We start from the raw sequence: 12,388 nt of genomic DNA on the forward strand, positions 1-12,388 counted from the left end.
GAGGCATATGAAAATATGTGAGAGCATTTTGAGGTGTCTCAAACGTTGAAGGTGCAACCTGCGTTTATTATGCTAGGACCAAAGATGGAAACTATCCTAGAATGGTCAGGAAAGTCTGACGGCACCTGTGTGAAAACTACTGCATTATATATAAATAGGCATAATTTATTTAATCAATCCCCTACTGATAATTCCTTGGGATATTTCCAATATTTTGTTATCATGGAAACTTCTACAGTGAATAACCTTGTGCATATTTCATTTGTGCAGACACAATCTCTAGGATATTCTCCTTTTTTTTATTTTTAGGTTGCACTGTAATTTTTTATTTAAAGCCAGACTATACAAATAAAAACTTGCAGAGGCTTTGCCTGATGTTATCTTCTAAAAAGGTGAAGTTTTGTTTTCTGAAACACAGTTAAGTACCAGCAGATCACCTTGGATTTAGGCGTTGTTAAGAATAGCCAATTTCAGTTTTTATCCCTACTTGTAGAAGTGACCCTCTGGGATTTCAGCTGAAAGCCAGGCGTTGTTTACCAAAGGTCCCCTATCTTGGCAGCCTTAAACACTAACCTCTGTCTCCTCCATACCATGTGGCTGTTGAATTTTCTCCTTAGCCCTTTTGGCTCCTCCTGCAATTTTCTGCTGGGTCTGAGTCTTGCCCCATGCATGTGCAGTTACAGAATCACCAACGACTAGAGGGAAATTTGCACATAAATTTTGGGGCTTTTCCTTTGTAATTCCTTCCTGTCTGAGATTTTGTGTCTATGTCTCAGTCATTTTAACAGCTCCAAGACCTGACCACTATCTGTCTCCCCTACCCTAAATGACTGCCACTTTAGGCTTGGTCTTTATTCCCCTGCTCCACGATCTGGAACATGACCTCAGGGAAAAAGCCAGTGTTCACATAGAGATGACCTTCTCTTAGGATAATAGCTCAAGTTCTACCTACCTGAGTGAGTTGCTCTCCAATGCCTTCAAACCATTTGGCTTTATATATTTTGTCTGATAAAAAGGTGTATCATGGTTGGAACTGGATTATTCAAGCAGCAGAGTTCAAGGATTATTTCTACTAGAACTCTAAACCATTCTCTAGTGTCTTTTCTTACTTTTAGGAGGAAGTAAAAACATAAACCTTTTTCTCATCTTATACTCACTCAAATACTGCCAATTTAATATGCTGTATTTTATTTGTGTTTAGAAAACATTACAATAAATATTAGAACACATCACTACCTTGCTTGAAAAGTTCCCTCATTGTTTAGTGCTTACTTTTACACTGTCTGAAAATATGGAAGGCAAATATCATTAACCGATTTTTTTTATAGCTAGAAGTGAGAATAAGAGAAAGAATATGGATATAGTAACTATATAATACAGTCATTCATTTCACAAATAATAATGCCTACTATGCTGAGAGCAACAGTGGTGAACCTGACATACGACATTCCTTCTCCCATAATAAATAAAACCATTTTAAATAGTGATAGTTGCTATGAAGAAAATTAAATAGGGAAATAGAATATTAAGTACAAGGGATAGAAAGCGAGTTAGAAGAAAAGCTCTTTACATATTATGTTCAGAGAAAGTGTTTCTGAAATGACACAATTTAAAAAGAGACCTAAATGATAAGAAGGAGCCAGTGACAAAAAGATTTGGAAGAAGAGAATTCCCAGTAGAGAAAACAGCAAATGCAATGGCCCTGAGGGAAAGGAAGTGAGCTAGTGTGGCTAGAGCTCAGAAAGTAAGAGGAAATGAATAACCAGGATGAGGTTAGAGACCTACATATGATCCAGACTATTTAAGAATCCATAAACCACGGTAAAATGTTAGAATCTTTATATTTTAAGTGTGATGGAAAGTCATGGAGGACTTATAAGGATTACAACATAATATTTAAGGAATAAAGCATAGCATTTAGAAAGATTATCTAGGTTTCAACACAGCAAATGGATTATAGTGTAGTTAGGTATAAACACAAAGCCTAGGAAGTCTAACAGTTTACTATTCTCTGTAAAAACTTTCTGGCCAAAAGTCACAAAGTAAAGTTTCATTCATAGTATATTCAAACACTTTTCAAAATACTAAACAGAGTTTTTCACTTTTTATTTTGCATACAGCCTCAAAGGAAGAATCTGAAATAGTAAATTTGATACCTACATATATTCTAACTCAGAAAAATAAGAAAATCCTTAAGAACAAGATATAACATTGCTGAGGACAGAAATGTTCCAAAGATAAAAAGATGATGAGCTGCCCAAAACTTACCAGATCATAATTTCATACAAATGTTATTTTTCCACTGATCAAAATAAAAAGTATAGATATCAAAGTTTACATATATTTTTATATATCCTCAGTGAACTTGAATAACAAAAAATGTGCAATGAATACCAAAAGCAAAAAAAAAAAAATTTCTATCTTAGCTGACCACCAGCAACAGGAAAGAAATGTTTGATTAACTTTTGATAGTAAATCAACCTAAATGTTCTACTTATTGTTTTGATAATGAGTCATCTATATTTTGGTTTGTACTTTGTTCAGCTGCTTGAAAATATTTAATGAATGTATTCAAAGCATGAAATAAAGCTTTTTGTGAACTGCAATTATTAGAAATAAAGCTTGAAAATAGGTTGCTGAAGAAATTCATCGCAACAAAATCAAGGAATAGACTAAATAAATGAAAACACTCAATGTGTAAGTTTAAGTTGGAATATCTTTTTTACATGCATTATTTATTTTAAATAGAAAATTCATATAAGCCACATTTTACTTTCAATAATCTTTATTTTAATTAATTTTTTTAAAATTTAACTTTTCTACACAGAAAACCATTCTAGGGCTTAACCTTTTACACACTGAGTTACAAAATTACACATCATAAAATATAAGCACTTTCAAATTTCTTTCCAATTAAAATCTCTAGGAGCAACATCGTTTGTCCTTTCACTATATCTAACACTGGGGATACTTTGAGGAAGTTAACATATGACAATACACTGGGGGTTGGAGAACAATCCCTTATGTGAATTAGGATTTTCAAGGATATACATATGCTTTTAGTAGCTTTCTTCATATCAGTCAAAATAGGAATTCAATTGCCTAATAAATAAGATAGCCCTTAAAATTTCAAAATTTCCTAGGGACTTTTTGTACAAATAGTGATATGATAAAAATGTACATGAGAAGTTAAATACCTCAATCTCACATTTTGAGGTTTTCCTCCTAAAAAGAACAAAAAATTCCATTTGTTCCAACGTTTTCTTGCTTTACTGACATCTCACAGGCAGCTTACATTTTCCCCCAAAAAACTAACAATTATACATTCACATAAGGGAATGAAATTACCAAGTGCTAAGGGAAAGCAGAATTAAAGGTGGCAATATTTAATCAGGGAATCCAAAGGGAAGAAACAAATGTTCTTTTTAATCAGTTCAGATAAAATGCATGCTTTCCCACAGTTCAAAAGGAAAACTCACGTAGAGAAGGTCAAATACATCCCTAAACTTGAGAGCTGTGATCCCTAGAGGGGGTCAGTACCTGATGATGAAGTTCAGGGTATCTGTACAGCCCAGGGAGGACCTCTGGGAGTTCTGTGCACTCTCCTCTCCCCTAGCAACAAAGAAATGCACCCTCCCCAGGCTTCAGTTCTCACAAGTGAGGAAACCCTCCCTGAATTCACCTTAAGGTTCTGACCCAAATTAATTCTCAAAGGCACAAACCACACAGATCTAGCTGGGATTGTCCCCTGATGACCCTCCTCCTGTTGTCACCACACAATCTGGGTGATGTGCAGTAAAGAGCAGCCCAGAGAGGGTTCTGGGGCTTGGCCAAGATTGCCTCATGCAGAGATGGGGAAGGGATACCCAGGGTCCCAACTACAGTCCCTGGGGCCACAGCCAGTTCAAACCAGTACCTTCTGCCTGGGACACCTGCCCCTTACACTCACCATTTCCCAGTTCTGAGGTGTCTGAGTCCTCCTTTTGAATACTTCAGTATCAGTAGGTAACAAAGTGATAAAGGATGCACCAGAGGCACCTAAGATCCTTAGGAGCTGGTGAGACACAATTGCACCAGTGGCCAAGTGGCAACCTCCACACTGCACATGCTGAGCGTGGTCCCACGTGTTTTTGAGCTGGAATATCTTGACTTGTAGGAATAATCTTTTGATGGAGCTCCCATTTACAATTGGGTTTATTTATATCGTACACTTCAGTGGAATGAAATTGAGAAGCCCCATGATTTTGCATCATCTAAATTGAAAGAAGTATTTTAAATAAAATAAAAATAGAAGTCACATTTTTCCATGTAAAAATATCTAATATTTGTGGAAGGTATTCTGAATGAAAGCAAAAGAGGGGGATTTGTGAAAATACCTGGTCTGAAATATTTATACATATTGATATGCAAAAATTTAGAATTGAGAATATCCTGCATTTACCCAGAATTTATTTGTTCTGAGCAACTGCAGAGAGAATACCTTCTCAACTAAAAGCATACAAGAATCAACTGAAGGTGTTGATAATTTCTATGTTTGGGTAAATGTACAAGGATGCATGTCTATTATTTTTGGAAATGATTTCATTTTGGGAAATAGGTTTATAAAAGAACTATTTTACATCCAATAAAATAAAACCAATTTTTCAGTCATTACATAAGTACTTTAAAAATCGAATACTTTTATTTAATGATGATTTTAGCTCCCCTATTCATTGTTGAATTGTACACTTAAGACTAATATACTATATGGTCACCCTTCTTATATGATGCCATGATCTGGTTTATAAAGTTTTTTTAGTATACTATAAATATGTTCTCTATGATATCATTTATGTGCCACCATATTATTTTATCTTATGGACTACCAAATTTGCTTACCATATTGCCTTCCACTTGAATGTTCACCATGTATTTATGGTTTTGTTTTTATAAAATATACTATGATAAACATCATTCATATATGCTCCTTAGCCCATGCCTCTGATTTCCTTAGGGCAAACTGCCAGAGGTGACACTGCTGGGTCAAAAGAAACAGGTTTTAAAGGGTTTCTGGTGGACAATAATAGTCTACAAGTACAGCTGCAATGTTAGAATGGCCTTCTTCCCACCTACTTACCTGTAACAAATGCTAAAATTTTTTGAAAAGTTAAAAAATTTCCCTGTTTGAAAGATGAATGCAACAACTTTTTCTTTTTGTGTAGAGTCTGATTTTTGTTACATTTTCATTTAATTTGGGGGGATATATAATACATTCATATAATTTAAAATTAAAAAGGTACCAAAAAAGCAGAAAGTAAAAAGTCTCCCTCTGAGCTCTTCCTGTACTTTTTCCTCCCAGCCTCAAAGCCAATCTGTTATCAGATTCTTATTTATTCTTCTGGAAAAATTTATGCCTATATAAGAAAAATTTAAATTATTATAACAGGATTTAAGATCATTTTAAATGTTCATTGGTCATTTCTATTTTTTTTTTTTTTGGTCATTTTTTATTTCAATAGCTTTAGGGGGTGCAAGTTGAATTCCACTACATGTACATATTGTATAGTGGTAAAGTCTGGGCTTTTAGAGTACCCATCACCCAAATATGTACATTTACCCCATAGGTAATTTTTCATCCCTCACCACCTCCTCTCACCCTTTCAACCCTTGTGAGTGAGTCTCCAGTGTCATTTTTATTTCTAATTCTATATTTTTCCAAACATATTTTCTAAATATATTTTCAAACTTTAGATCACCCTGTATAGGTTAATGTTATTTTTTGTTCTTGCTTTTGTTTTTTGATATTAATACATAGTCCCTCAGCCAAGCCTAGTATCTGATTTATTTCTTTTTAAATAAACAACACTGAGGTACAATTTATATACAAAAATGGATTCATTCAGGTGCACAGTTCAATGTGAAATGACAAATAAAAACATAAAACATACATATACAAACCAGGTCAATGCATCCAAAAAACGCCCTTATTCCCTTTTGCAATCAACCCACAACCTTCCTCCAGCCAATCTCAAGCAACTGTTAATCTGCTTTCTCTCACTATCGATTAGTCTTGCATGTTCTAGAATTTCATATAAACATCATGATACAGTATATACTCTATTAATAGTGTTTGGCTCTTTCACTCAACATGTCTTTGAGATTCATCCATATTGCTGTGTGTCTGAGTAGTTCGAGTCTTTTTATTGCTAAGTGGTGTTCTTTTGTATGAATAAACTATTTGGCTAGGTACCTGTTGATAAACATTTGGGTTATTTACAGTTTTGGACTATCATGAATAAAGTTGTTCTGACCAACCTGTGTACAGACATATATTTTAATTTCTCTTGGGCATATAATTTCTGGGTCACGTACAAATTCTATTTTAACTTTATAAAGATAGTCAAATTATTTTCCAAAGTGGACGTATTCATTTTACATCCCACTAACGCAAGTCCACTATCTTGACTTTTTATTTTCTATTTTTCTATCAGTTGTTTAGTTTTCTATTCTTGCCTTAATTTGAATCAAGTATTCTTTAGTATTCCAGTTTCTCTATTGGTTTTGTGTGTGTGTGTGACTACTCTACGGATTACAACATACACCACTAATTTACCACATTAGACCTTCAAATATTATACAACTTCATGTGGAATATAAGAACATTGTAACAATGCACTTTCCCATACCATCCTTTGTGCTACTGTGATCATACGTTTTTCTTCTACATATATTATAGAATGCATAATAAAACTTACTATTTTTACTTTAAAAAACATCAAAACAGAAAAATATACCTTTTATATTTATTCAAATGTTTACCCTTTCCACTACACTTCAGTTGTTTGTATAGATCTGCCTTTCAATCTAGTGTTATGAGAAATTTCCAATAACATTTCTATTAATAGAGGCCTGCTGGCAATAAATTCTATAAGCTTTTAATTACCAAAAAATGTCTTAATTTCACGGAAATTTTGGAAGAATATTTTCAGTGGCTATAGAATTCTAGATTGACTTTTTTCTTTCAGCAATTTCAAGATATATTCCCTTGTTTTCTAGCTTGCATTGCTTTATATAAGAAAGTAGTATTTTTATCTTAGTTCCCGAGTGTTAATTGTTTTCTTTAGCTGTGTTTAAGATTTTTTTCTTTTCATTGATTTTAAGACATAATGTTTCCTTGTTTATCCTGCTGGGTTTCATCAGATGTTGGGATCTGTGGATTTACAGTTGTCCAGTGAATTTGGAAAATTTTTAGACATTACTTCTTCAAAGATAAACATACTTGGAAATACTGCATGTTCAGTTTCAGGCCACCGAAATAAAGCATATATCACAATAAGGCAAGTCACACAAATTTTCTAATTTACCAACACATATAAATGCTTACATTATACTGTAGCCTACAAAGTGTACAATAGCATTATGTCTTAAAAAATGTACATACCTTAATTTAAAAAATACTTTATTGCTAAAAAATGCTAATCATCTCAGCCTTTAGTGAACAGTAACCCTTCGGCTAGTGGAGGGTCTTGCCACGAGGATGACGGGTACTGACTCATCAGGGTGGTGGGTGCTGAAGGTTGAGATGGCTGTGGCAATTTCTTAAAATGAGACAACAGTGAAGTCTGCCACATCAAATGACTCTTCCTCTCATGAAAGATGTCTCTGTAGCATGTGACGCTGTTTGATAGCATATTGCCTACAGTAGCACTTCTTTCAAAATTGGAGCCCATCCTCTCAAATCCTGCCACTACTTTATCAACTAAGTTTATATAATAGTTTAATTACTTGTCATTTCGACAATGTTGACATCCTCTTCACCAGGAGTAGATTACATCTCAATAAACCACGTTCTTTGCTCGTCCATAGAAGCAACTCCTTATCTGTTCAAGTCTGATCATGAGAGTGCAGCAATTCAGTCACATCTTCAGGCTCCACTGCTAATTACAGTTCTCTTTCTATTCCACCACAATCTGTAATTACTTCCTCCACTGAAGTCTTGAACCCCTCGACCCCATCCATGACGGCTGGAATCCACTTCTTCAAAATTCCTGTTAATGTTGGTGTTGTGGCCACCTGCCACAAATCACAAATGTTCTTAATGGCATCTGGAATGGTGAGTCCTTCCCAAAAGGTTTTCAATTTACTTTGCCTAGATCCATCAGAGGAATCACTAAGGCTACAGCCTTACAAATGTATTTTTTCAATAATAAGACTTGAGGTTGAAATGACTCTTTGATTCATAGGCTACAGAATGGACATTGCGCCAGCAGGCATGAAAACAACATTTATCTCTTCGTACATCTCCATCAGAGCTCTTGGGTGATGAGGTACATTGTCAATGAGCAGTAATATTTTGAAAGAAATCTTTTTCTCTGACCAGTAGGTCTCAACAGTGGGCTTAAAACATTCAGTAAACCATGCTGTAAACAGATGTGCCGTCACCTGGGCTTTGTTCTTCCATTTACAGAGCACAGGCACAGTACATTTAGCATAATTCTTAAGGGACCTAGGATTTTCAGATGGTAAATGAGCATTAGCTTCAACTTACTGTCATCAGTGGCATTAGCCCCTAACAAAAGAGTCAGCCTGTCCTGTGAAGCCACACATTGCCTTCTTCTCTCTAGCTATTCAAATCCTAGATGACATCTCCCAATAGAAGTCTGCTTCATCTACCTTGAAAATCTGTTGGTTACTCTAGCCACTTTCATCAATTATCTTAGCTAGATCATCTGGATCACTTGCTACAGCTTCTACATCAGCACTTGCTGCTCCACATTGCACTTTTATCTTATGGGGATAGCATCTTTCCTTAATCTCATGAACCGACCGACCTCTGCTAGCTTCAATCTTTTCTTCTGCAGCTTCCTCAGCTGGCTAAGCCTTCACAGAACTGAAGAGAGTCAGGGCCTCTGGATTAGGCTTTCGCTTAACGGAATGTTGTGGCTGGGTAGATCTTGTATCCAGACTGCTCAAACTTTCTCCATATCTGCAAAAAACCTGTTTTGCTTTCTTATCATTCATGTGTTCACTGGAATAGCACTTTTAATTTCCTTCAAGAATATCTCCTTTGCATTCACAACTTGGCTAAATGTTTGGCACAAGAGGCCTAACTTTTGACCTGTCTCAGTGTTTAACATGCCTTCCTCACTAAGCTTAATCATATTTAGTTTTTGATTTAAAGTGAGAGAAGATTACTGAATTTTCAAGATTGCTGACAAGAGACATCTGCTGCCAGATCATCTAAGAAGGGAAAGTTTTAGATGAAAAAGAAAAGACAAACAAAAAACAAACCATGACAGATTCGGTGTAATTTCAAGGGAGCAGTTCCATAATCTACAAAACATTTCACAGGAAGAAGCTGAAGAGCAGAACAAGAAAGAGCAAGTTATCAGCAGAGATCAACCCCTGAGAGGCCTAGAGTTCAGCAAAAAGGGTAGGTGGCGTGGTTTGTTTCTCCCTCCCTCAAATCTCTGGCAGTCAGCAGGCTCCCAAGCTGCTGGAGAGCCTTTCTACCCTCACAAGCCCAAAAGCTATTGCCACCAGTGAACCAGGAGCTTCTTGGGGAAAAAGCACCAGGCTGCCTGCCCCCTTGAGGTCACTTCCAGTCACTGCAGACATGAACTGAGATAGCAGGCACCATATTGCTTCTCCACCCACCATGAACCTTTGTCTTCCCCATAGAGCTTCAGCCCTCAGTTTTCATTGTGCTCGTTCCCACATATACATTTTCCAACTCTATCCCAGATTGTGGAAGCCACAGGAGGGGCAGTGGGTCCTGGAGAATCTCTGTGACCCCAGAGCCTGGACATTCTGAGTGGGCTGCTTTCCAGACAGAGGGACAGAGATGAGCAGAGTGTTAGCTTTCCTCCATTCAGATTCTTTTCCTCTCCTTCCCCTCCACGTCCCGTGGTTGCCAAGAGAGAAGCTTGAGCTGGGGCTCTCAGGAGCTGCTGCCTTCCCTCTGTTAGGGCTTCCACAGAGAGTGGGGCTCAAACCTTTTATCTTGAAGACCTGCAGAGGACTAAGGGGTGCTCAGCCTGTGAGCTCCCTGTTCTCTGGCCCTCCCTGGTGCTGGTTGGCTGCTTCATGAGAGCAGGACACACCCTGAAGCGGACAGGTGGAGGTCACAAAATTGTCTTAGACAAAGACAGGACTGTAAGATTAACCAAAACCTTTAAAAAGCTCTGTGCTTCTTGCTCAGAAGCAGGAAGCTGGTACTTTGAGATAAGAGTCTGCCAGCCTCCTCATTTGCCTGCAAGTTAACAAACCCTTTCCTTCTCAAAACACTGGTCCTAATCTTTCTAATGCAGCCTCGGAGACTACTGCTGAGCTTTTGGTAACATCCCTGACACGGAGAGGGAGTGATCTTTGGGGACCCGGGGACAAGCATGCAGGCCCGATCCTGTACCCCCAGGACTCAATCATGTTGCTTGGGGCCACAGAGGGGAGATTTCTCAGCTAATCTCAGGAGGTGAGGGAGCCCTTGTGGGCAGAACTGAAAAGAGTGCAGCGTGGGTCCTAGCCACAATGTATTTGTGGTGTACCCCTCTCCCAATAGGAAAGCTGCTCTCTCAGTCCAGGATGGGATCCTGGACAGGGAAGCTCTCACCCTGTAGCGCCATCATCGGGGAGCTCACCCAACCTAGCCCCATACAGCCTCACTCTCCCACCCACCTCTGCTGTGGTGAAGATTAAGGACTCACATAGAAGTTCCAGGGCCCCACCCACCACCTGGGGCATTCCAGTGTTTCTCCTGAGCAGCTAGAGCTGGACACATGTCCCAAAAACAACACTGCAGCTTGTTCCTTTTGGCAAGCACCACCTATTGACAAGGAGGCCAATTTGCACAGCCCATTACAGCATTTACTGAATCAATCATACAGGGTATGATGGATTTTTACCCACAAGCACCACCTACTGACCCCAAGATTAGGTGGGTATGCCAATTAGAATTCACACTGTTAAGAAGACCACAGGGCTAGGGAAAGAGAAAGGATCTCAAAGACCTCCATCCTCCCTCATCAAAGACAGACAGGTGATGTGTGCATACACATAGCTCACCACTGCTACTGCCTACAACTAGCAGCTGAGAAAACCACCACACTATGATATCTATAACCAAGGCAGCCATCCAGAACCTAGACCCTCATCAAAGCACCCACAAGCAAAGCCCAGTTCTTACCCAACATATGCTACAGACACTCCCTTATGAGTAAGGGGCGAGAAAAAAAAAGCCCCATCAAAACAAAAGAAAATGTAAAAATAAGAAATGACAGTTTGCCCCAGATGAGAAGAAATCAGCAAAAGAACTCCGGAAGTACGAAAAATCAGAGCAAAAGGACATCCCCAAAGGGAACATCAGCTCTCTAGTAATGAAGATCAACCAAAATGAAAATATTGAAATGAATTCCAAATATGGACTGTAAGGAAGGCCAATGAAATCTAAGAGAAAATGGAAAACCAACTCAAAGAAACCAGAAAAACAATTCAGGAAATGAATAAAAAATTCACTAAAGAGATCAACATATTAAAAAAAAAATAGAACTTCTGGAAATGAAAAATTCATTTAAGGAAATAAAAAACACAGTGGAAAGTTTTAAGAATAGACTAGATACGGCAGAAGAAAGAATCTCAGAATCTGAAGACAATTCTTTTGAATTAACTGAATCAGAAAAAAAGAACAGAGAATTAAGAGGAATGAACAAAGCCTATAAGAAATATGGGATTATGTAAAATGGCCAAATATAACAATCATAGGCATCCCTGAGGGTGAAGAAGAAAATGCACAAGGCCTGGAAAACCTATTTGGGAGAATAATTAAGGAAAACTTCCCTGGTCTTGCTAGAGATTTAGACATCCAGGTATAAGAAGCTCAACGAATACCTGAAAGATTCATTGCAAAGAGGCATTAACTAAGACACACAGTCATCAGACTGGCCAGAGTCAACATGAAGGGGAAACTCCTGCGAGCTGTAAGGCAAAAACATCAAGTAACTTACAAAGGAAAAACCCATCAGGCTAACAGCAGACTTCTCAACGGAGACCTTACAAGCCAGAAGGGTTTGGGGCCCCATCTTCAGGCTTCTTAAACAGAGTAACTGCCAGCCTACAATTTTGTATCCTGCAAAACTAAGTTTCATGTATGAAAGAGAAATAAAGACTTTTCCAGACAAGCAAACACTGAAGGAATTTGTAAGACCAGACCTGCCCTACAGGAAATACTCAGAACCACATTATACGTGGAGCAACACAATGGTCATCCTCCAGTGTAAAACCACCCAAAAGCTAAAGTTCAGAGCTTATTAATATAAAACAACAGCACAAGAACTAAAACAAAGCAGTAAGGTGCTACCCAAAAAGATGAACAGAACAGCATCCCACATACCAATTCTATCAATCAACGTGAACA

General features: G+C 37.7%; 1 protein-coding gene across 2 annotated transcripts in view; it reads right to left on the bottom strand.

The window, feature by feature from the left end:
* The window catches only part of MAN1A2 (mannosidase alpha class 1A member 2), a 171,864-nt gene that overhangs the window by 69,474 nt on the left and 90,002 nt on the right, over positions 1–12,388 (bottom strand). The gene's annotated exons all lie outside the window — the stretch shown is intronic.

This window comes from Eulemur rufifrons, chromosome 8 (genome assembly GCF_041146395.1).
Source record: "Eulemur rufifrons isolate Redbay chromosome 8, OSU_ERuf_1, whole genome shotgun sequence".
NCBI lineage: Eukaryota > Metazoa > Chordata > Mammalia > Primates > Lemuridae > Eulemur > Eulemur rufifrons.